At 39.7% G+C, this 25,215-nt stretch overlaps 1 long non-coding RNA gene across 1 annotated transcript in view; it reads right to left on the bottom strand.

Annotated features, from left to right (window-relative positions):
• The window catches only part of LOC141278518 (uncharacterized), a 253,224-nt gene that overhangs the window by 24,842 nt on the left and 203,167 nt on the right, over positions 1–25,215 (bottom strand). Inside the window, exon 4 of the long non-coding RNA XR_012331278.1 lies at positions 24,254–24,312. This is a non-coding gene — a long non-coding RNA (uncharacterized lncRNA). The remainder of the gene's footprint in view (positions 1–24,253; positions 24,313–25,215) is intronic.

Raw genomic sequence — 25,215 nt, 5'->3', positions numbered from 1 at the left:
CCTCTGGTCCTCGTCTGTGGGTTCCTGCATCTTGGAGCCAGCAGCATTGCACTGCCTCTTTCTTATGCCTGGAAACTCTTTCCCTTCTGCAGTATCTCTCTCTTTGCCTCTTCTTCTGCCCACCTTCTGATTCTAGCCTGAGAAAGTTCTCTGCTTGGACATTGTGATCACCTTGGTCCCACACAGATAATTCAGGATAACCTCCCATTTGAAGGTATGTAACCCTAATTACAAAATCTTAGCAACGTCTTCTTGTTTAAAGGTCAAATAGGCTTTATTCAACAATTCATGAATCAGGCAGCAGCCCACCTAGCAATAGAGCTCCCCCAAGCTGTAGAAAACAAATGGTTTTTAAAGGCAGAAAGGGGACTGAAAAAGGAAATTATTAGCGAAGAATGCATTGCTTCAGGCAAGGTCACCTTCCTAAGGGGACGGGAAAGGTCACCTCACTAGTGCTGACCAGATAATTCCAGGTTGACTGGTTCAAGGTCACATTCCTGGGGGGTTGGACTGCATTCAGGTCAGGTAATAAGTCTTGGTTCTTACAACATCTTTTGTATCATAAACATCTCCACGGCTTCCGGAGATTAGGGTGTGGACATCTTTGGGGGCGGTTCTACTTAGCACACCTGAGAATTCCGTCTTGCCATGGCAGAGGAGTGATACTCACACAGTGTCTTCTAATATTGAAATGGCTAAATCCAGTCATGCGGTCAAGCCAGTGTCAGAGGGAGAGGGCACGACACAGTTATATGGAAAGGATGTGGAAGCGAGGAGGGTAATTAATTGGGATCAATTAATTCTACCACAGCTTCCCAAAGACAACAGAAACATACTTATTGATTAAACTAATTGTGACAGTGTTGGCATCTTCACCATCTCTAAGAACTAGGTGGCAGACAGGAGAAAATGTCTTTGCAACCTGGAGGTGGTCCATGCTGAGAATCACCTGTACAGTTACAATCAGCTTTAACACACTGTGAATGGCTACTAGTCAAAGATAACTGCATCCTGTTTCTCACAAATGCCTGGCGTAGAGCAAACGTTCCAAATAAAAACAATCCTATGCTAATACTCTATGCCAGGAACTGTACTAAGCAACAAACATATGTGAAAGCATAACAATTCTATGAAGTAGGTACTGTTATATCCCCTGTGTGTACACATTTCCCAGATAATAAAACTAGGTGAAGTGTCCTTCTGAAATTTGTTTAAGATCATACAACGAATACGTGGTAGTCAGGATGTGGGCCTGGAAAGCAAATGGATATTTGCTAAAAAGGAAGATCTGTCCGAGATTTTCCAAATCCTTTCAAAATACAGGATCACTTTGTTTGAGTTTCAGAAAAAAAAAAAAAATTTTGCAATGGCAATTTTGATTTTTAAAACACTTGCCCTAAGGTTTACTCAACTGGCTAACAGCCACACATATCAAGGATGGATTCAATTAATCACCAATCATTTGTTGAATGCATTCCCTGTGCAAAGCCCCCTGCTCAATGCTGTGAGGCTTTGAAAATCTATCACTCCTCTCAAGATCACTACAGTACATGCTAGAAACTCCAAGTACTCTGGTGGGTTTGGGGAAGCTGCTCAATAAATGGGGATTGGCTGGATAAGACACATATGGATACACGCCAAATAAATAACCACACCATAGCGAAAGTGCAAGATGTGTGACTAGAGCTAGAAGACTGTAACGGTTAAAGACACCTTCACAGACAAGAGGGACACAAGTAAATGCAGGAAGGACGGCTGGAAAGGAAACATGTCCCCTATGGGAGGAGCTATTTAATGACAGGCTTTGGAATTTTATCCCGAAAACACTGCATTTCAAGACCTGTGTTATGTTTGTTCTTCACACCTCTGTATCCATTCATTCGTCGACTCATTCAAAACATATTTGTCAATTGCCAGGATTTATCTAGGTCTTGAGAATATAACGAAAAATGATACACACAGCCTTCATGGAAAGTTTTTTCTGGTGGGGAGACTGACAACGTGCAAACAAACAGACAGACACATCACATAACTACAGATTGTATTAAGTGCTGTGAAGGAAATTCGTAGGATTCAGGACTAGAGAATAACAGGTGGGAATTTACTTCAGACGGCATGATGATCTGAGTCCCAATGAGAGGGTCATTTTGGCTGAAACACAAGAAGGAGGGGGCCACGGGAAGAGCTGGGGTAACAGCACTCCAGGTGAGAGAAAAGCAATGTCAAACTCAGAGTCAGGAGAGAAGCAGGAGAGCTTTTGATACTGTCTGAAGGTGAAGGTGGCCAGAGTACAGGGGGTGACGAGGAGATGGGTCACCCATGACACTTCAGATTGGCAAGACACCAATCAGGTTAGGACCTTTGCCCGTGGAAAGAAATCTGGGCTTCTAAGGAACGAATGAATGTGTGATTTCATTTATATTTTAAGATCTCTCAGTACGGTGCCGGGAATGGATTTGCACAGCATTTCAGAATGAAGGTTGGGAGGCCAGGTAGCTAACTTGTGTGCTGATGAGAAACTATGGGAGTCCTGACCAAGATGATGTCAGTGGACATAGGGAGAAATGGACAAATTTGAGATCTATTTTAGTGATAGAATCAGTAATACTTATCACAGAATCAGATGGGTGGGAGGAAAGAGAGAGAAAGGGGAGTTCTAAGATGATGCTTCGAAGTTTATGCTTGCACAAAGGGGGTAATGGTGGTACCAAGGAATGATATAAGGAAAGTTGGAGCAAAGAGACCAAGCTGTGTGTATCAGGGGGTGTGATTCAGTATATCTGTTTTAAACATGTGATACTGAAGACACAGAGGAGGAGTATTCAATTTGCAGCTCTGTAGCTCAGAGAAGTCCAGACTAGAGATCTAAATTCGGGTTTATCAGGTAGAGATGGCATTTAAACTTTGGAAGCAGGTGAAATCACCCTTGGGAGAGGATGAACAGACGGAAAGGAACAGGAGGGGTTCCAAAGCCTGTAGAAAACCCATCTCTAGAGATTAGGTAAAGAAGGAAAAGCTAGCAAAGAAAACCAAACATTCATAGGAGAAAAGAGAACAACGTGGTATCCTGCAAGTCAAGAAGGTAAAATGTCTCTAGAAAGGGTGAAATTGACTGAAACATGCTTACAAGAGACCAAAGACAGGTGCCCATTGATCTTGGAGCCGAGATTCTGAGTGGCCTTGAAAAGGACAGTTTCTTTGGCATGGCAGGGACTGAAGTCAGATTAAAAGCCATGTGGGAGGTGAGGACAAGTGTAGACAAGATGTTTAAGGAGTTTGACTGGGGATGAGAATAGGGGACTGGACAGTGCTTGTAGGAGAATAAAGGGCCAAGTTTAAGTGTGGTTTTTGTGGTCTGTTTATTTTTAAGTGGATTCGCTAGAGCACTGGTTCTCAGACTCTACCTTACATCACAATTACCTGGTGGGCTTATTAAAAACAATTGCTGGGCCCCAGAGTTTCTGACTCGGTAAGTCTGGGTGGAAGGTGAGAATTTGCATTATAGTTCCCAGGTGATACTGATGCTGCGGACACAGGGACCACGCTTTGAGGATCGCTGCTCTAGAACACATGTGTGCTTGCAGAAAGTGGTCCTGTGTGGAGAAAGACATTGGTGATGCAAGAGAGAAAGCACGTTAGGAGCAAAGTTCTTGAAAATGTGTAAGGGTCTAGGATCCCCAAAAACAAATGCCTTTGATCATCATGGGGACATTTCTTCCACAGAAACCAGAAGACACATTCAGGGTCCCTTAGCACCTCTCTGTAGCCTCCCCTCTGTTCCCAGATCTAGGTCTAATGTGCCTCCGTCGGATGGGGTTTAAAAGCCTGACCTGGTTCTTCACACAGGGCTCTCAGTACAAGACTGCTCGGGTGCTCTTACGGCTAACACTTCTGAAGTTTGACCTGCTTTGCCACCTGTACATCCGCCACGTTCCTTTCAACTAAGACTTTATGTAGTTGTTCAGTGGAATCCTAGGGGCGTTGGAGACGTCACTTCTGGGGTAGAGCTAGGCTACAGGGAGAAGAGGTGCAGACCACGATGACTTCAACCAGAGCATCTCTGCTGTCATCTAACTTCTATACTGGAATCTGAATGTTTCACTTGAAGTAGCAGTGAACGATTTAAAAGCCAGTGCCTCGTAGATGACTGGGTGTCTTTAAGTCCTAGCTGTTTTCTCAAACGTGAGTTCCTATCTTCATAAGTTGCCATAATCCTGTGCTCCAACGTAGATCCCTACTCCTCAACACGGTGCACTGATGAATCTACTCCTAGATGCCAGTCTTCTGTTTGAGATTCCGTTCCCTGCCGGATCTGCCTGCATGAATGTATGCGCAGTCAGTGTGCCTAAATTCTTGCCTTAACTGAAATGAGACCCACTCCTCTCTTGGATGGGCCTTTTCAATGCCAGCTGCTTGTCTGGATGGATGCCAGATTCTGTCTGTCGTTCTACTCTCTCAGGTGAAGCTTGCTCCTGGACAGTTTTCTGCAGTGTTTTCTCAGCTACGGCGGATGAGGTTGGTTTAAGATATCTGCTTCTCTACTGGTGATTCCAATTTTGTGGTCCCAACCACACTGAACCCCGCAGTGTCATGACACATTAGGAAATGGGCCAGGAGTGAAATAATGGGTCATCTGGAGCAGAGGTTAAATCAGAAACTCTTTGGCTTGGGGAAACTTATTTTGTGACTGTGTATGAGAGAGACAAGAGCTAGGAGGCGGGAAATAAGAGAGTTTCGTGGGTGAGGCTAAACAGTGGTCTAGGTGAGAGGTTAAGAAGCCAACAGAGTGACGTATGGAAGGGAAAAAAAAGAATGAATCAGGAGATATATGGATACAGAGGACTTTGTGGTAAGATTAGCTTCCGGCACGCAAGGCGGTTGTACTTCACTGCCCTTTGAAAGTAGATGGACCATACTATTTGCTTGAACTAAAGACACGTGGGTAGAAATGATTTTGTAACATCTGAAAACATTCAGAGCTGCTTGGAGTTTCTCCCCATCCTCTCTGCCCTCAGAAACCTGGACACCGGTATTGTTTGCAGGAGCTAATAGGAGCAGAACAGCCTGAAATTACTGGGTCTCTATCAGAATTGCCCTGGCGAGGCACTCAGATACCCATAGAACACCGTGTATTGTGCTCAACCACTTTTTCAGGGGGAGTCGGAGGGGAAGACATGGTCTCTGCAGCATACCCTAGCCTAGCCTGTAAAATGCGTATTTCATCAAAAATGATTTTACTTCTTGGCAAGTATGACCTGGAGTATACACGTTGCCCGCCTTGACCACCAGCCAGTCTCTCACTTAATCATTCCCTGTTTCTTCTCAGAAAGCTAGGGCATGGGTTGTTTGTTTGCTTGTTTTGTTTTGTTTTGTTGTTTTGCAATGCCCTGGATAAAATAAACCTTTATAAACACCAGATGTTTTAACATCATGTAGTATGTTTCTCTAATTTTCTCTAGACATCTCTCATTTCTGAAGTAAGACAGTCTTTAAACATTTCTTGGATCAGATCGTGCAACTCCTGAAAAAGATAGAAAAAGAGAGAGCTGGGCTTCCTTTTCTTTTCTAGTTTCTTTAAAGTTCAAAGTTGGGCCTGGCCATTTTATTGACGTAACAGATTTTTGTCTTTCCCTCGGGCCATTAGTGACCTAAGATCTTTTGGGTTTGAAAGAAGCCAAAATTTTCGATAATTTTCTGAAGTTAATTGTCTTTCTAGTTAAATCTGGCAACAAATTCTTTGTTAAAATTCTTATATGGGAAGAAAACGTTATTGTTAGACAATAAAAGAAATTATGGGACACACACACACACACACACACAAATCGTATGTATCCTTTTCAAAACATCTTGACCATGTACTTCCCTGAAAACTTTCTTTTTTGGTAATGGTTAAATAGCTTTTTGTGTCAGTATTTTATGCCACTAGCTATTTCAAGCATTAGAAAATGCTTGGCATTGTGCGTTAGAATTATTTTCTAAAAAATGTCAACACATTGTCAAGTGAGAAAACGTTCACAGCAGTGACACAGTATATCCGCGGTGGTAAGGAAAATCCCAAGGGAAATGTTGAATAAGACTGGGAAAATCCACTGCAAGTGGATTTTTGTAAATTGCTACTATTTTAAAATATATGTATTTTAAATCATATGCTAAGACTCACGGAAAATTTAGGAGATAAAATCGCCTAGCTTATCGCCAGAGAGGTATTCATAAACTGAAAATTGCATTATAAATGCACAGGGACTCAGACAGGATTTAATAGCCACCTCTTTTATATAACACTCATTCCCCATGTGATATGAAAATGTTACAGCGTTATCTTTGACCTCTTTGAGGCTAAGTTGGCTGTGTAAAGTCTGATAAGAATTGTGAGGTTCCCTGTTGCTTTCAAGCCATCCATTGTCCTTCCCAGGAGGATTATGATCTGTAATGAGCAATTATGATACTGATGTGGTCAAACCGCATGCAAATATAATATCCTCAGGGAAGGCGCAAAAGCCCTTCTCCAATGCAGAAACCCCTGAGGTTTGCCTCCACTTTGTAGTACTTTTCAAATAAAAGGACCTTGCTCCGTAGACTTGAAGACTTCATGACAAATTAATATGTTGCAACATATTAATTCTGAAATTAGTAGAAATGAGGGTAGGGATACCAAAATAACCAACAGTGAATTCTGGGAAGAGACGAAGCGCCTGAGATATGTTGGGCGGTGGCCAAGACCTTGATGTTCAAAATGGGGTCCATGAAGCAGTAGAATCAACATCACCTGGGAGCTTGTAAGAAATGCAGAATCTTGGGCCCCATCCCACACCTCTGGAATCAGACTTGGCCTTTTAACAAGATTCCCAGGTGATTTTTTGTACATTCAAATTTGAGCAGCATTCATCTGTACAGAATTAGCCTTTACAATTAGGGCCTAAAAGAAATCATGCTGCTTCCAGATGAAACTTTGGACCAAGTAAGAATCAGTGGTTCTAACAAGATATTTATTTCAGCTACGGTTATGCTCCTGGTAAGGTTTGGTATGGTAATCTACTTAAAATTTCATCAATAGCCTTTTGGGTTTTATGCCGTGGTAAGGGTGATGCTGACATGGTTATTCTTCTTTTTCCGTGAATTAGTTGTGGGTAATGAACTTAAATATGTAATACAGAGGGGAGAAGAGAGCCAGTCAATGTTACTGCCATCCCATATCCCTTCCATGTTCTGTGCAGAGCATCTTCTATTCATTCATTAATTCGTTCACCCTATTTTATTGAACATGTAGTATATGCCAGGCACTGTGCTTGGCAATGGGAACGCAGAGGAGAAATATCTTCCTCAGCATCCTATGTCACCCTTCTCTAACTGTTTAATATAAGAAAATAATGGATCATTTTCTAGAAGGAAGGGAGCCTTTGAAGATCCTATGACTAGATAGCTTCTTTTCATCCTCTAGAATGTTAAGCCACATTTTTTAAACTGAGCAACCGTAGTAGAATTCACAGTGTCCTCTATCCCCTTGGCATATCACCTTGCTAACTAAATGATATTCTCCTCAAAGCAGAGGCTCCCTCTTCATTTGCCCTAGTTGTTCTCGTAGCATCTGACTCAGTAAAGTGCCTTTGACTGATGATCTGAATTGGCTTCTCTCCAAAAGAGTACTGGAAACCTGCCTTTGGCCTGAGTCAATAGTGACCACCCTGATGTTATTCTATTCAAAGGAGCCACTTGAACCTTAGCTTGCTGGCTGGTGCCATTGTCCTGGCAGTGTTAATCATTACTTGTACCTAGATGATGGATAACAATACTAAACAAGAGCACAACAACAAAGCTACCGTTAATTGAGCAACTAGTAGGGTGTAACACTACATTTTGAACATATGTTCTTTAATATTCACAATAATGTTATGATCTTTTATATGATTTATGACATTATACATCTTTTAAAGAGGCTGTAAAACTTGTAAATTATCTTTTGTAACTGAGGTTGGGCAAGCTTAAATGATTTACCTATTGTCATAAAACTAAGCAGCAGTATTACTCTTTGATCCCAGGTCTGTCTGGCTCCAAACACTATAGTCACTGACTATGCACATCAACATTAATGCCAACAGTGATGATGACCACTTGTATTTTGATATTATTTTTTTTAAGTATTATATTTAGGAGTGGGGAGAGAAAATCCATTTCCTTCAGAGATATCAGGATTTTAAGAAAAACTTCTCCTTGTACTAAGCAGTTAATGTGCATTAGGAGTATATCAGACAGAGGTTTTATAAGCAAGACTTTCAGCCTCATCCTTTCAAGGATAATCTTTTATATCCATGTATTGATTCATATAACAAATAAATTCTCATAATGAATTTATCAGACGTTATCTGAGGTGCCAGGGATGCGACAACGAACAAGTTGCAATTCCTGCCCTCAAGCTGCTCACACTCTTGGAGACATACCCCACGACCCACAAACCTTAAAATATTTACTAGCTGGGTCTTACAGAAGTGTTTGCGGACCACCCCTTCCCCACCCCCAGATACGTGAACGTGAAACTCAGGGAGGATTTCAGAGCTGGCAATCATCAGAGAACAGACACTACTTAAAGATCACCAGGCAAAGAAACAGAGACACAGTATGGGAGAAAAAATGGTACCCAATGCAGTTTAAGAGCAAGGGATTTGATGCTAGAGGCACTAGCAATCGAAACCCATCTCAGCCGATTACGAGTTACCCCTCACTTGGGCTGGTTACACGAGCTTAATGAACCTCAGTTTTCTCATATGTCAATCAAGATTAAAGTGCCCACCTTCCATAGAGTGTGTGATCAGTAAGAGGGCTAAGTCACATGAGGTCCCTGGCTGACATTGACAGGCAGCAGAGGAGAGTGGCTGCAAGCACAGGCCACTCAGATGGAACCAGAACTCTGCTACTGACTAATTCTGTGAGCGTTGGCAAGCTCTTTATTCCCTCTGCACCTCCCTTTCTTTATCTACAATATGGGAATAATAATAATACTTGCCTCCTTCATTTTTGTGAAGATGATTGAGTTAATTCAAGGAAAGCATTTAGAACAGTGTCTGGCAAACGGTAAGTTAGAGAAGGGTTGGTGTCATTAGTCAGTTACCGAGAGTGGTCGTTACTATCTGCTCAAGGCCACGTTTCTAGCTGCAAGGGCTTCTGCACTAAAGGAAAGCCCACAGGGGAAATCAAACTGAGCTACCTAAGCGAACCCTTCGCTGGAAGCAGAAACAAATGGGTGCTGAAAAGAGTAGGAAACTTTAATCAGAGACTCAAAAGGAAGAACAAATCAAGCAAAATTCAATAAAGCCAAGTTCTGCTAGAACAAGCTGAGTCCCAGAACATGCTTTAGAGGACACTGAACAATAGAAATTGAGTTTTGGGCATTGAGCCACAATTTGAGTGATTCAGCACGCAAGCCAGCCCTGGTGTCGCAAGTTTGCGTCACTATGGCAAAAGGTTTCACTTTAAAGAGGCATCTTTATCCATTATCCATAGATTATACTTGGTTTGACTCTAAACTAATAGATGATGGGCATTCAGCCCATACTTTCCCCCTAATTTCCCTAAGTAATTAACGCTAAGTGAACTGTCTTTTCTATAAATACTCATCACTCGGGGAGCCTGCTGCTGTTTTCGCTTTGGTTTTCCAACCTTTTGAGAGATCAGGGAGTCTACTGGGGTTATTCAAATGGGAAAAGTGAAAAACACCTGAAGATTAATGGACTAGGCAATTTTGAGCACAAATTCCATTTGGCACTGCACATACATCAACTTACAGAATACCATAATGGAAAAGAATATAAAAGAGAATATATATATATATAGACACACACACAGACTTATATATGTATATATGTAGACACATATATGTATTGCTAAGTCCTTTGATATAGAGAAGAAATTAATACAACTTTGTAAGTCAACTATATTTCAATAAAATTAGGGAAAAAAAAAGAAAATAATCCAAAGAGGGCTCTTACTCACATTTCAAGGGCTAACAGAGCCAAGGATTATGAAAATGGAAAGCATTTTTGCCTATGTGCATACCTTTCTCCCAAGGCATTATTTCAGCAGCTCTATTCCCTTTCTATTCCTTGTTACCTGGAAAATTCATCCCTCAATATCCAGGTCAAATGTCACCTATTGGATTATGCCTTTCACGCTCCCCAAACTGAAGCATTGATACCTGCATTCTTTACTAGGCTGCCTTCAGAATCCATACTTTCTCTCATGCTACATATATAATGCCCTTTTGAAATTGTTTGCCCGGAAGTTACTCCTACTAGACCATAATTCCCTTCAGAACACTAAGAGTGTCTCGTTTGATCTCCACTGCCTGTCAGGATTCTAATGTGGCCTCCCAAACCTGTAATCACGGATCAAGAGATGCTGGATTCTTGCTTTCAGCGGGGATTCACCCAAAGCCACAGGGAGATGTGAATATTCACAAGGTAAAGAAATGTCAGTATCAAAATTCACAGACTATAATTGATCCTTAGGCTGAGTACTGGCCCACTGCTCCTGTAGGAGCACCAGGATTCTCCTAAAAACACCTGTAGTTCCTCCTCTCAGATCAAGGATGTATGATTCCAAGGTCTAGAAACACTTGGCCTCTGTTTCCCTCAGTGCCAGAAAATCCATGATTACTCTCATCTGTTTTACTGTTTTTCCAACCATTTCTAAACTCAGTACATGTTTGTAGAATTGAAAAATAAGGAACCACAAGAACTCAGGAAGGCTTAAGTTTCTTGTCATTTTGAGCAGATATAGTTAGAAGAGTGTCCGGATATATTCTTTACAATTATAGGACAAAGGATGTGAAAGGAGAAAGGAAAAAGTAGGGTAATACTTGTAACCTACTAGTCTGGGAAATAGTAAATTTCTGAAACATAAGAAAGAAGCCTGTCTGTCCTGAAATCAGAATGCTTATTCTCCCACGAAGGCACGGCCCAGAATGGCCACCACTCTGCCTTGTGCTGGCCCCAAAACAGAGTCATCTTTTGTATACTAGTCGCATCTGTCCATACAACAGAATTAGAGGCCAAAAAATGGAAGGATTATGGGAAAAATCTAACATGCCAAAAGACTAAAAAACCTGCAATTCAGAAATTATTTCTGCTACATTCCATAGGTGTTGAAAGAAGAGATTTTCTTTTTCTTCCATAGGTCTGGATTTATATTGGATCTTTTAATATTTTAAAATTACTGACTTAAATAGCTTTCCAAGAAATTCCATACTCTTTAGCCTTCTCTTTTTTCATGGTGTCAGTGATGGAAATGATTAATTTTTAATTCAATTGATATAGTGTTGTTAACACTGGTAAGTGCCTTTGGGCATGGAAGCAACTCACGTGACAGAATTCAGTAATTTCTGTAAGCAGAAACCAGTTAATCAGTCTCTCTTTGGGGATCACATAGCACTAGATAACTCCTAATGGGCTGAACATTTTACTTGTCATGTTTAACGAAATGCTTACTTTTCCACTAGCTGTCTTGCTGCCACTGACGTACAGCCCATTTCAAGATAAACTTTCTAGACAAGACTTTCACTACATTTAGGTCTATTTGTAAAACAAATAGATTTTTAAGAAGTCAGTTTACTGAATGTGAGAAACATGATGGTTTTTTGGTAGTACTGGAGAACTGGGAACCATCATACCAAATGTAAGAAAAAAAGCTAATTCTATATACAGGAGCATTCCATAGTAGCCAAAATGTGGGATGGTGGAAGGTATTGCAGATGGTCCTACCACCAGGTGGCGCCACCTACAGATTCCCACCCAGATTCGGTACTAAGCTGTCCTATGGCACAACAAAGAGAAATACAATGAATTTTCCAGCTTTGGTTTAACTCCACATATATCTGGTGTTCCAAAATACCTAGAAATGTATAAGAAATTGGGGAGTCTGAACTGCTAGGAACCAATTTTCGTGAGGGACTGAGGTGCCTTCTATTGACAGATAGGAAATCTAGAAGAAAGAGCCAATCATATGGCCTCATTGCTCAGAGAAGAGGATAGGCCTTTCCCACCTTCTGAGATGGCCCACCCTCTGCCTGTGGAGCTGTTTCTCTCTAACTAAATCCACTTCAGGGCTACCCTCGTGGCACAGTGCTTAAGAATCCGCCTGCCAATTCAAGGGACACGGGTTCGATCCCTGGTCCGGGAAGATCCCACATGCCATGGAACAACTAAGCCCGCGAGCCACAACTACTGAGCCCATGCACCACAACTACTGAAGCCCACGCACTCTAGGGCCCATGCTCTGCAACAAGAGAAGCCACTGCAGTGAGAAGCCGTGCACCGCAATGAAGAGTAGCCCCTGCTCGCCACAACTGGAGAAAGCCCGCGTGCAGCAACGAAGACCCAACGCAGCCCAAAAATAAATAAATAAATAAATTTAAAATAAATAAATAAATCAACTTCTTCCCTAAAAAAAAAAAAAAAAAAAAAAAAGAAGAGGAGAAATGCTTGTTAGGTCATGGTTCTGGAGAAAGCATGGCCCTCCAGACCCCTCCGTGTACACAAATCTGGATGCAGATGGAAGAGAAGCGAGAAGGAAGCAGCAGGCAAAAGCTAAACCAAGTTACCCACTTAAAACTGGGTAAAACACTGGGGCAGAAGCAGAGCTGCCTTGGCGTTCCTCTCAAAGGGTAAACCACCTAAAGAGTAAGAGGAATCCTCCCCTGACTGACCCCTGACCATCACATGCTCCAAGCAATCTTTCTGAACCCTGTGCAGAACTGGCAGCCCCTGAAAATGAGTGCGGACTGCACGGGGAGCCTGAGAGAGGATGAAACCAGACTCAAGAAGATGACACATTTCCCAGGACAATTTCTTGTGCCATTGAATCCACTCTGCACCTTCCAGGTTATAGTGACTTTCGGTAGGAGAGTAAGTACTTTTTGCATGAGGTTTCTAGCTGCTGGTTTTGTAGATGTTTTATGAATTATCACATTTCTCTATGAACATTTATTGGACTTTTTTCTCTTCTCCAGAAGCTTCTGAACCTCCCTAGAAGTGAAATGTATTATCCTGAACCATATTTTCTTATTTTGTTTCAGGTAAAGAAATAGGTTTTGTGGGTGAAAAACCTAGTTTCAGAGTGGAAGCCATACATTACTCCATAGTGTATAATCCCATTCCTGTCGAATATCTGGAATAAGCAGATCTAGAGAGACAGAAAGGAGCTTCCAGGAGCTGGGGAGGAAATGGGTCGGGGGGTGACAGCTGATGGGGACGAATTTTCTTTGTGGGTGATGAAGATATTCCAAAATTCGATTACGGTGATGGTTGCACAACTCTACAAATATACTGAAAAACATTTAGTTGTACACTGAGTAGGTGAACTTTATGGTAGGTTCAGTAAAACTATGTTTGAAAGTGGGATTTTTTCAGTAAATAAAACCTCGAATTACAAGTGTTTTAAAATTCCCATAAGCATATTTTATGTCTTTAGCTAAAATCAATTATTTAAAAAAATTAAAAATGGACAATGTGGAAGGGAAAAACATTTGGAATGCTAAGGTAAGTATCAAATATAATTTTAGAATTGCATATATTTAACCAAGCATTCCCTTCATTCCCTTACAATCATTCTTATAAATTGTATATGGTATTTAAAATATGATGATTTATAGTATATAATATAAAATATATTAAATTTTTCTTTAGATTCAAATTTTCTTATCACCATACAGAATTAATTATGATTGAAAATTTCAGAAAAAAGTTAAGTCAGAGGGCTTCCCTGGTGGCGCAGTGGTTGAGGGTCCGCCTGCCGATGCAGGGGACACGGGTTCGTGCCCCGGTCTGGGAAGATCCCATATGCCGTGGAGCGGCTGGGCCTGTGGGGCATGGCCGCTGGGCCTGCGCGTCCGGAGCCTGTGCTCCGCAGGGGGAGAGGCCACAGCGATGAGAGGCCCGCGTACCGCAAAAAAAAAAAAAAAAAAGTTAAGTCAGATAAGGACAAATATCATATGATATCGCTTATATGTGGAATCTAAAAAATATGGTACAATAAACTTACTTACAAAACAGAAATAGAGTTACAGATGTAGAAAACAATCTTATGGTTACCAGGGGGGAAAAGGTGGAGGGATAAATTGCGAGATTGGGATTGACATATACACACTACTATATATAAAATAGATAGCTAATAAGGACCTACTGTATAGCACAAGGAACTCTACTCAATACTCTGTATGTAATACCTATATGGGAAAAGAATCTAAATAAGAGTGGATATATGTATATGTATAACTGATTCACTTTGCTGTACAGTAGAAACTAACACAACATTGTAAATCAACTATACTCTAATAAAAATTTTTTAAAAAAAGGATACAGAAGGAAAAAAAAATTACAGAAAAGGAATTAGTAGAACTGCCTTGTCTAATGCAGTAAATACTTGGCATTTATATTTACATGTAAATTAATTAAAATGATATAAAATTAAAAATTCAGTTCCTCGGTCCCACTGTCAAGGGCTCGATAGTCACATGTGGCCAGTTGGCTAGCGTATTAGTACAGATAATAGGACATCTCATCATAGAAAGTTCTATTGGACAACACTGTTCTACAAATTCATTTACAGTTTTGGATACATAAGATTATTCTGCTTTGGGACTCATTTTTCTTTTTGTAATTCTTTGTGAAGTACCAATATTTTATTGTTATTTAAATTTTTACTACTGCTTTATAAAAATCTCACGTGAAGGTAGAAAGTCAATATGGCTAGTCATTACTATTATAACCATTTGTTAATGAGATTGGTTTTCCTAAACCTGATAGTTTTCAAAATTGATGTTCATAAGACAAGCCCCAGGTCCTGCCTAGTGACCCTGGCATCATTTTAGTCTCTGATATGATCGTTGGCCATTCCAGTGAAATCATTTCCACTCTATTTCATAATGTTTAATAGGATCCATCCCTTCCAGGGACTTGGGAAGTGGTAATCAAGGGAGATCATTAGGGAGGAGAATAATACCACATTAGAGGAGTGGAGAGGGAAAAAAGCTGGGAACAATAAAATAATCACTGGTTCCAACTGTAACTTTGGGACATCTTTGAAACTGGAACTCATGGTATACTTTTTAAAAAGTAAAGGATGGAGGGACTTCCCTGGTGGTCCAATGGTTAAGACTCCGGCGCTTCCACTAGAGGGGGCGCGGGTTTGATCCCTGATCAGAGAACTAAGATCCCGCAGGCCGCGCGGTATGGCCAAAAAAAAAAAAAAAAAAAAAAAAAAGGAAGGATGAAGAGTCTGTTGACTTTTGTTGAATACTGTAGGGACTTTCCAAAATAAACAGTCAATTCCATCACACCTGTAAGATGCTTTGATCAATAAAACCAAGTAGCAAAACTTAGGTTTCATTCATTCCTCTCACTTCCCTAGTTGTTCCTGACCAGCTGTTCTGAAGTTGTCTAGTCCTTTGATGGACACAAACAATGAATGTATCACGCTCATACGCAGAAAGCCGGACCTCCCAAATGTTTCACGATTGGTTGAAGGGACTCTCTACCCAAGTCTAAACTCTCACGTCTGCCTGCCTTTCATGACTCATGATGCTGTGATTACAGATGGGTTTTGCTTTGTTTTATGATATTACCATTGGTCTTTTTTTTTTTTTTTTTTTTTTTTTTTTTTTGCGGTACGCGGGCCTCTCACTGCTGTGGCCTCTCCCATTGCAGAGCACAGGCTCCGGACGCGCAGGCTCAGCGGCCATGGCTCACGGGCCCAGCCGCTCCGCGGCATGTGGCATCTTCCCGGACCGGGGCACGAACCCGTGTCCCCTGCATCGGCAGGCGGACTCCCAACCACTGCGCCACCAGGGAAGCCCCATTGTTCTTTTTTTTTTAAGCCATCAATACAAAGCAGAGTTTACCCCATTATGAATGCCTCTTCCTCATCCATCAGCTAGTATTTCAAGCACTTAGAACTGTGATTCACCCATAATGAGACTCCATGTAAGAAAATAGATAGATGATAGATAGATAGATAGGTAGGTAGGTAGGTAGATAGATAGATGATAGATATAGATAGATGACAGATACATAGATAAATAGAGATAGATGATAGATAGATACATAGATAGATGATAGATAGATGAGGGCAGATATAAATTCATTACTTGTGAATAATGACTGTAGGTTGTGGAACACTGTGATTCTGCCCCAATCATGCAAACTTCCCCAGCAGTCCCCCCTCTTTTTTCTTCCCTCAGTGCAGCGGGATTAAGGGTATTGAGGTTTCTTGTACAGATGTAGGTAGATATATTTCCTAGCAACCCAACCACACAAGGCTAACATATTATTTTATGACAGAATGATTAATACAAACCAGATCTCTCTAACGTCTACGTACTTAGGAAAAATCAGGATCATTATTAGTAGTAAAGTTACTAATCTGTCCCATCATAGACATGGTGAGCCAATACAACTACTCAGCTGACAATGTCTCTTTGGCAAAGATTCTTAGGACAAAGTTTTAGTGATTCAGGATATTATCCGTGAGGCTGCAGAAAAGAACCTCAAGTGAAAAATTTTCTACATAAGCTATTTAAATTCAATTAGACCAAACATTACCAGCTACATGAGGGCATTAAAAACGAAGCATTCTATAGATAACATGAAGCTTTGAGGTCCCTAAAGCCAATTGCCACAATTCACTTAGACACCTCATCTTTGCCAAAAAAGAGCATTGGAAACTAGAATATACTCTATAACATTTAGTACATCAACCTCGTTATGTTCTAGTGATTTATCATGGATTCTACACGTTGGGTCAAAGGTTTCTTTATATGTATTTAATTTCTGATAATTTTCATTTAGAGTATCTTTGGATTCAATCCATCAAGAGGATTCAAGTAAGTTGAGAGTGTAAGCCCATAGATAATTTTCTTTCTGTTTTGCTTTTGTGTGTGTGTGTGTGTGGCTGGATCACAATGAACTTTCCTGGCTGCAGTCCTCTGACTAGTTTTTTGTACATTTTACCAGAGGGGGATGCCAATTTATGGTTTCATTTGAAGCAGATGATATACTTTGAAGTAGCACATTAAGGTCTTTGGGTTGACTCATAAACTGGCTGAAAATTACAATTTAAGTGTGTTTATTATAACTGTAAAATAACGTGGCTTTAATAAACCAGTTCGTCCATCCTTCTGTCAAACTAAGCATAAAGAATGTAATCAGCATTTCTAAAGACTTCTAAAATTAAACTGAAATTGTAAATAGAGAAGCTAAGCGAAAGACAGCCAAAGAAGGGCTTTGGAAACCTGTTGGTTCCCGTGGTTAGTTCTGGAAAGAAGTGAGCTTAGTTTTCCCAAACCCATATAAGTAAATCTTAGAGTAATTCTGATCACGCTTTTATGTGCTGAGGGGTAAAGGGGGGGGGGGGGGAACCACTCTGAGTTCAGTAGACAGGAGGGAAAAGGTAATTTAAGAAACAGAAATGGGACAGCACCCCTGACCAGTAAGACAAGGAGATTCCCTGGAGAGTCACTTGTTCTGCAGCTTCTCAGAGAAGGCACTGGTCCTCTGGATTGAGTAGTTTCACTTACTGTTTCAGAGGTTACGGCCCATCTCTTTAAAATGGAGCGGATCTCAAACTCCAAATCTATCCCGATAACCAACAAGGACCTACTGTACAGCACAGGGAATTCTGCTCAATACTCTGTAATAACCTAAATGGGGAAAGAATTTGGAAAAGAATAGATACATGTATATGTGTAACTGAATTACTTTGCTGTACACCTGAAACTAACACAACATTGTTAATCAACTATGATCCAATATAAAATAGAATTTTTTTAAGGAAATAAAATGGAGCAGAGATTCAAGTTTTGTTCTAGAGTCGGGCCTCTTTTACAAGAAAAATAAAAACAGAGTTTAATAGCCAGCACTCTACACTGCCACCCGAGCAGGCAAACACGCATGAGTCCAGGTGAATGATCGCAACGTAAGGGTGGTTTTGTCTTGATATCCTATACAAGTGTCATATTTTAAAAAAATTTTTTTTTTTTTGCGGTATGTGGGCCTCTCACTGTTGTGGCTTTTCCCGTTGCAGAGCACAAGCTCCGGACGCGCAGGCTCAGCGGCCATGGCTCACGGGCCCAGCCGCTCTGCGGCATGTGGGATCTTCCCGGACCGGGGCACGAACCCGTGTCCCCTGCATCGGCAGGCGGACTCTCAACCACTGCGCCACCAGGAAAGCCTGTCCCTTTAATTCTTAGTTCATTAATAGATAGCTTTCTTGGAGAGGGGCAGAGTTAAAAAGCTCTCTTTTAAGAATAATATATTTCCCAGGAAGTCCTGAGGATAAGCACTCCACAGAGAATATTACTTTATGGGGAAACATATATGGATATTGATATAGGTCCATATATAAATATATACATTCTCAAAAATTAATGTGGTGGATATTTTTAACAGGGTGATAGAGGCAGTAAGCAGGGCAGGAAAACAGAGGATTAGGTTAAATTAACTCACTGATTTAATAAATTAACGGATCAGCGACACCTTCTAGGAATATCTGCACTTTAAGGCTCAATCCTTTCAATAAAATTATTGCTTATTAATGACTTATTTTACTTTTCTTTGTTATTTTTAAATTAAGAATTATTCTAGAGATAGAGAAAATTACAGAGACTAGTAAGATATATATACTTCCCTATGTACCAGGCACACTTATCTGATGAATGTTAACATCAATTACCCACATTTTAAAATAATCTTTTCTTGAAGCAGAGCATACAAAAAGGAAAGTGTGTTAACCAGAAGCATATAGCTAAATGACGGCTCATGAAATGAATATACCCACGTAACCACCACCGAGCTCAAGAATTTGAGCCATCAGTACCCGGAAGCACTCACTGGGTATATCCTCACTCACTACACATATTCCTCCACCATGGCAACCACTATCCTTCTAATACTGTAAGTTTTTGAGTGTTTTCAAATTATGTATGAATGGAATATTTTTTTGTACCTGGATTATTTTGCTCAAAATTCTGTAAGTAAAATTCACACAAGTTGTTGCCTGAAGCAATAGTTCATTCATTTTCATTTCTGTATAGTATTCCATTTGTAAATAGAACAAATTTTTATTCGTTGTGCTGTTGATTACACTTAATTATGTCCAGTTAAGTATTATGAATAATTCTACAATGAACATTATTGTGCATGTCCTGTGGTGAACATATGAACACATTTTTCATGGGTATATAGGAGTGGAATTGCCAGGTTGTAGGATATTCCTATGTTAAGCTTTTGAAGATACTGCCAAATAGTTTTCCCAAAATAGTAATACCAGTTTTTTACACCAAGCAACATATGAGAATTCCAGTTACATCACTTTCTTGTCAATACGTAGCATCTTTTTTTTTTTTTTTACTTGTTCTGGCAAGTGTTTAGTGGTGTCTCATTTGGGTTTAATTGAACGCCTTATGTTTGTTGGTTATTTGGATATACTCTTTTGTGAAGTTTTGTTCAAGTCTCTTGCCCATTATTCTATTGAGTTGTCTTTTTCTTGTTGATTTGTAAGAATCACTTAGATATTCTGGATATAAGTATGTTGTGAATTATATGTGTCTAGGATATATTCTTCTATCTGTTGCTTGCCTTTGCATCCTCTAAAGATAATAGGGTCCTCATTTTTTTTATTGAAGTATAGTTGATTTACAATATTGTGTTTGTTGGGACTTCCCTGGTGGTGCAGTGGTTAAGAATCCACCTGCCAATGCAGGGGACACAGGTTCAAGCCCTGGTCGGGGAAGATCCCACATGCCGCAGAGCAACTAAGCCCATGCACCACAACTACTAAGGCTGTGCTCTAGAGCCCGTGAACCACAACTACTGAGCCCACACGCCACAACTACTGAAGCTCGTGCGCCTAGAGCCCGTGCTCTGCTACAAAAGAACTCACCACAGTGAGAAGCCTCCGCACCGCAACAAAGAGTAGCCCCGCTCACTGCAACTAGAGAACGCCCGCACGCAGCAAAGAAGACCCAACGCAGCCAATAAATAAATAAATAAATAACAAAAAACAATATTGTGTTTGTTTCAGGTGTATAGCAAAGGGATTTAGTTTTATATATCTATATTTTTGGATTATATTCCACTGTAAGTTATTACAAGGTATTGAATATAATTCCTTGTGCTATACAATAAATCCTTGCTGTTTATTATTTCATGTATAGTAGTTTGTATCTGTTAATCCCATACTCCTAAATTGTCCCTCCTCCCACCCCTTTTCCCTTTGGTAACCGTAAGTTTGTTTTCTATGTCTTTGAGTCGGTTTCTGTTTTGTATATAGACTCATTTGTAGTATTTTATAGATTCCACATATAAGTGATATCATATAGTATTTGTCTTTCTCTGTCTGACTTTCTTCACTAAGTATAATATTCTCTGGGTCCATCCATGTTGCTGCAAATGACAATATTTCATTCTTTTTTACAGCTGAGTAATATTCCATTACCTATATAATATTTCATTATATAAAATATATACATATATATATTTTTTAAGCCAATCCTCTGTTGATGGGCCCTTGGATTGTTGTTCTGTTTGTTTTATTTCTCTACTTTTTAAAATCCAGTTGATAGTCACTGTGTTTTAATTGAAGAATTTAACCAATTAATAATTTAAATATTGGACCACCTTTCCCTCTCCTCTCACTCCTTCCTGGTAACCCTTTCCCTCATATATTTGTTATATTCCATCCAATATATTCTTTATTTCAGCATAAAGTTCTTCATAATATCGAATGTTTCATACTATTAGAAGCAGAATGCCATCATCTCTCATGTGGTTGACATTTAAAATATGAATGTTGCCCACAGTTCTGGAATGAACATCCTTTTGTATTTTTCCTGCTGATCTGTATTAGATTTCTCTGAATTATAGCCAGGAGAATAATATCTGACTATGTAAACGTTCAATCATATTTGATATTGTCAAACTGATCTCTGAGGTGGTTAAACCAATTTATATTATAATCCATGGTATCTACGAGAATTGATATTTCCCTTCTTCTCCAACATTTGATATTTGGGTCTTTTTCAACTTTGCCAGTTTGAAGTGGTGTTAAGTATCTGCCTTTGGATTCCATTTGCATATATTTGTTTATTAGTGATCTCGAGCTTCTTGTGTTTATTGGGCATTTGAGATTCCTTTGGGTGAGTTGCCTGTTCAAACCACTGCCCATTTATATTGGGTAGCTTTCATTTTACACATCCATATGTAATTTTCTTTATATATTCTTGATTCTCATCCTATATATTTTTCACTTTATTCATCCTGTCTCTTGTCATATAGAAGTGTGGGAGTTTTTTCATTTAAAAAATGTTTATTTCATCAATATTTAAGTCATTTCCTTTGTTATTGGTGTGTTTTGAATCTTTGAAAGTATATTTCTCTCCCTTCTTCTTTCAGCTTTTTCATAAATTTTGAGACTTCTAGCGTTCAGCTTAAATTTGTGAAGATTCCCAACTAATAACACTTTTCTTTCATTCTTCCCAAAGAGTATTTGTCAATCCTTTAAGAAATGTACGAGCAATTTTTAAAAATATTTCTTTGCTTTACTACAAGGATTTTTAAAATATATCACAATCAGGATAGCACTTGAACTTAATGGAGATCAGGGCTTCAAAATTTATATATACTGTGTATGAAAAAAATGCAACATCAAGATAAAAACACTGAGCGTTTTTACCTCATGGTACATCTATAATTTGCTCACAGAAGCACTAACCCATTTATGGGAACGTGTGCCAGAGAACAGGAGGAGAATGAACAGTAATGACAGGTCCGTCTGTTGTCTTTCAACAATCATCATCATAACCCTCAAAGCTGGATCCATTGACAGATGGTTGATGTGCTGAGATATCTGAGCAGTCATTCTGTATCAATGACTGGCAACTTAACCCATGGAGAAGCCATTTTTTTATAAGGCTAGAGCACAACAGAATAAAATAGTCTTTTACGTTAGGGCTGCATACAAATTTCCATCCATCTTGCTACCTGCTACTCCTATTATCAGAACTAATACCTCCCCATTGTGGCAGCAGGAGACATGTCTGTAGGTGTGTGTGTGTGTGTATTAAGACATATTCATTTCAGTTGTCTGAATATTCAATGTAGATGGCTGAATGATTGATTAACAGTGATGATCAATTTGCCAAACAAGTAGAGCAATGGGGTGGCCTTTCCTAGAAGATGGATATACCTGCTTTCTGCTGGGTACTTCCCCTCCTCCATCTACTACAAGATTTCTATAACGTTTGGCATAATGGATCAAAAATAGACTAAAACTTTGGTGTAATGAAAATGAGTTTAATGGAGACAGTGGTTTCACAACATCGTAAATGAACTAATGGCACTGAATTGTGCACTTTAAAATGGTTAAAGTTTATCTGAGGTGAATTTCCCCTGAATTAAAAAATAAACAAACAAAAACACTGTAGGCCCCAGAGTTAAACTCTTTTGCATTCTAATCATAATTGCAACTCTCAATCCCCACATCAATACTGAGAGGTATGAAACTAATAGTTTGTAATCAATAGTAGTCAAAGTATAAGCTTTGTGAAGATTGATGTTTGTATGTATTAGTACTGATTCAAGGTTAGTCTTTTAATAATACCACTCTCACACTCTTGCATCTTTCTCAACTGGTGGAGCAAGGGTGGAGTTATAGCAGTGACCAGCTACAGTTGCATATAAGTGCAGACTGTCTTAGTCATCCAACCACATTAGGGGCAGAAACCCATAGGCATACCTTACAGTAGGACGTTTGCAAATTATCATTGTGCCTTTTAGCTGTGGTTTCATATTTATTTCTGAATTCATTTTCATTTTCTCCATGGATAAATAGCTAATAAGTAAGACGGCAGAAATAAGTAAAGGCAGAGTGATTAGAGCATGCCATTCAGGAATAACAATGCTAGACTATCTCCATAAAGACAAAGCAACTTTATATATCAGAAGTAGGCAAATTAATGATGTAGGTGAAACTGACAATGATGCTATGCATATTAACAGTGGTGTTCAAATCTATAAATTTAATATATTCTAATTTTAACCATGAAAATTTAGCTATTTTGCTTATTGTTTTATAGACAGTTGTCTCATTGATGTTATCGAAGAAAAACATTGTTTTATCAAAAGAAACTAAAGTTCTATCCTTTATTTTAAATGAGCATAGCTACATTTGTTTTTGCACGTCAGCTTCTATTTTGAAGTCTTGAAATGAATAATTTTGATCCATATGCTTACAAACGTTGTTTATAAATGCCAGGCCAATAGGGAAAATGCGCATAGGAATCTGCATTATTCACCTGCAAATGTGAAGTGGTTTTGCTAAAATCTGTACATGTCCATTAGAATATCATATGTGTGATTTTACAGTTAAAGAAAGAGATTTAGAAAGTTTAACACCATTATCCAAAAGGGACCAATAAAACATAAAACCTGTTCTCATTAACATTTATTGGGGGCTTCCCTGGTGGCGGTGTGGTTAAGAATCCACCTGCCAATGCATGGGACATGGATTCCATCCCTGGTCTGGGAAGATCCCACATGCTGCGGAGCAACTAAGCCCATGCACCACAACTACCGAGCCTGTACTCTAGAGCCCGCACGCCACAACTACTGAGCCCACGTGCCACAACTACTGAAGCCCACGCGCCTAGAACCCGTGCTCTGCAGCAAGAGAAGCCACTGCAATGAGAAGCCCGCACACCGCAAGGAAGAGCAGTCCTTTCTCGCCACAACTAGAGAAAGCCCACACACTGCAACAAAGACCCAACGCACCCAAAAACAAATAAATTAATTGAGGGCCTATTATCAACAATCAAAACTTGTGTTGTCTATTTACAACAGCCAAGACATGGAAACAACCTAAATGTCCACTGACAGATGAATAAAGAAGATGTGATCCATTTATACAATGGAATATTACTCAGCCATAAAAAAGAACAAAAAATACCATTTGCAGCAACATGGATGGACCTGGAGATTATCACATTAAGTGAAGTAAGTCAGACAAAGACATATACCATATGATATCACTTATATGTGGAATCTAAAAAAAAATGATACAAATGAACTTATTTACAGAACAGAAACAGATGCACAAACATCGAAGAAAAATGTATGGTTACCAAAGGGGAAAGGTGAGGGGGGGATAAATTAGGGGTTTGGGATTAACATATACACACGACCATATATAAAATAGATAAACAACAAGTACCTACTGTAGAGCACAGGGAACTATACTCAATATCTTGCAATGATGACGATAATGGAGAAGAATCTGAAAAAGAATACATATATATATGAATCACTGAATCACTTTGCTGTACACTTTGCTGTACACCTGAAACTTTGAATCACTTTGCTGCACACCTGAAACTAACACAGCACTGTAAATCAACTATACTCCAATTAAAAATAGCTACATAAAGACAAAAATATATCCACAGAGCTGTACACTTTCAATTTGTGCAATTTCTTCTATGTAAATTATACCTCCATTTAAAAAATCTTTGGTTCTCTCAGTAGGGTAAGAAGAAGAGGCTAGATCTGTTTTCTCATGTAGAACCTACCCCGGACATGCTGCTTGTCTTCTTGAAGCAATATTCCCAAGCAAGTTGGACCCTATTAGCTCCACCTTTCATAAAAGGACAGCCACAATCCAGACTGACGTCAATTTAACAGGGAGGTCAAAGGGAAAGCCATCTATATGAACAGCTTCCATATATCAAATGCTTTCTATGTACCACACACTGTGTATGTCATGGTTTCTCATTTATGACAAGAATGAGGTACTTACAAAGCAGGTAACTGTTAACTGATTTTCTAAATGAGAAAACCGAAGCTCACAGCAGTTAAATAACCTTCCCAGTTGAATACAGCTACTACATTGTAAGACCTGGGATTCAAATAGAGTTTTGTTTGGATACAAACCCTTGACCTTTTTAATGCACCCTGCCCCTGAAGCCAGGAGAAGCGCTGGAGGCCACCTAACCCACCAGGGGAAATATCTATACATCCTCCCTTTTGCTATTTTGAGGCTGGCTTCACTGGCCCTCCATCAGGGGCTGGTGGGTCAGAGTGTAAGCACCTCAGGTGTGAAACACTGTTCCCTTGCATGAAGTGAGGAGAAACTAATGAATCACCCAGGCTCCTGCTGACAAGGCTGGTCTTCACACCTGTT

The sequence above is a fragment of the Tursiops truncatus genome, chromosome 4 (genome assembly GCF_011762595.2).
Source record: "Tursiops truncatus isolate mTurTru1 chromosome 4, mTurTru1.mat.Y, whole genome shotgun sequence".
Classification (NCBI taxonomy): Eukaryota; Metazoa; Chordata; class Mammalia; order Artiodactyla; family Delphinidae; genus Tursiops; species Tursiops truncatus.
The sequence above is the reverse complement of the archived record's forward strand: the minus strand, read 5'-3'. Positions and strand labels throughout refer to the sequence as shown.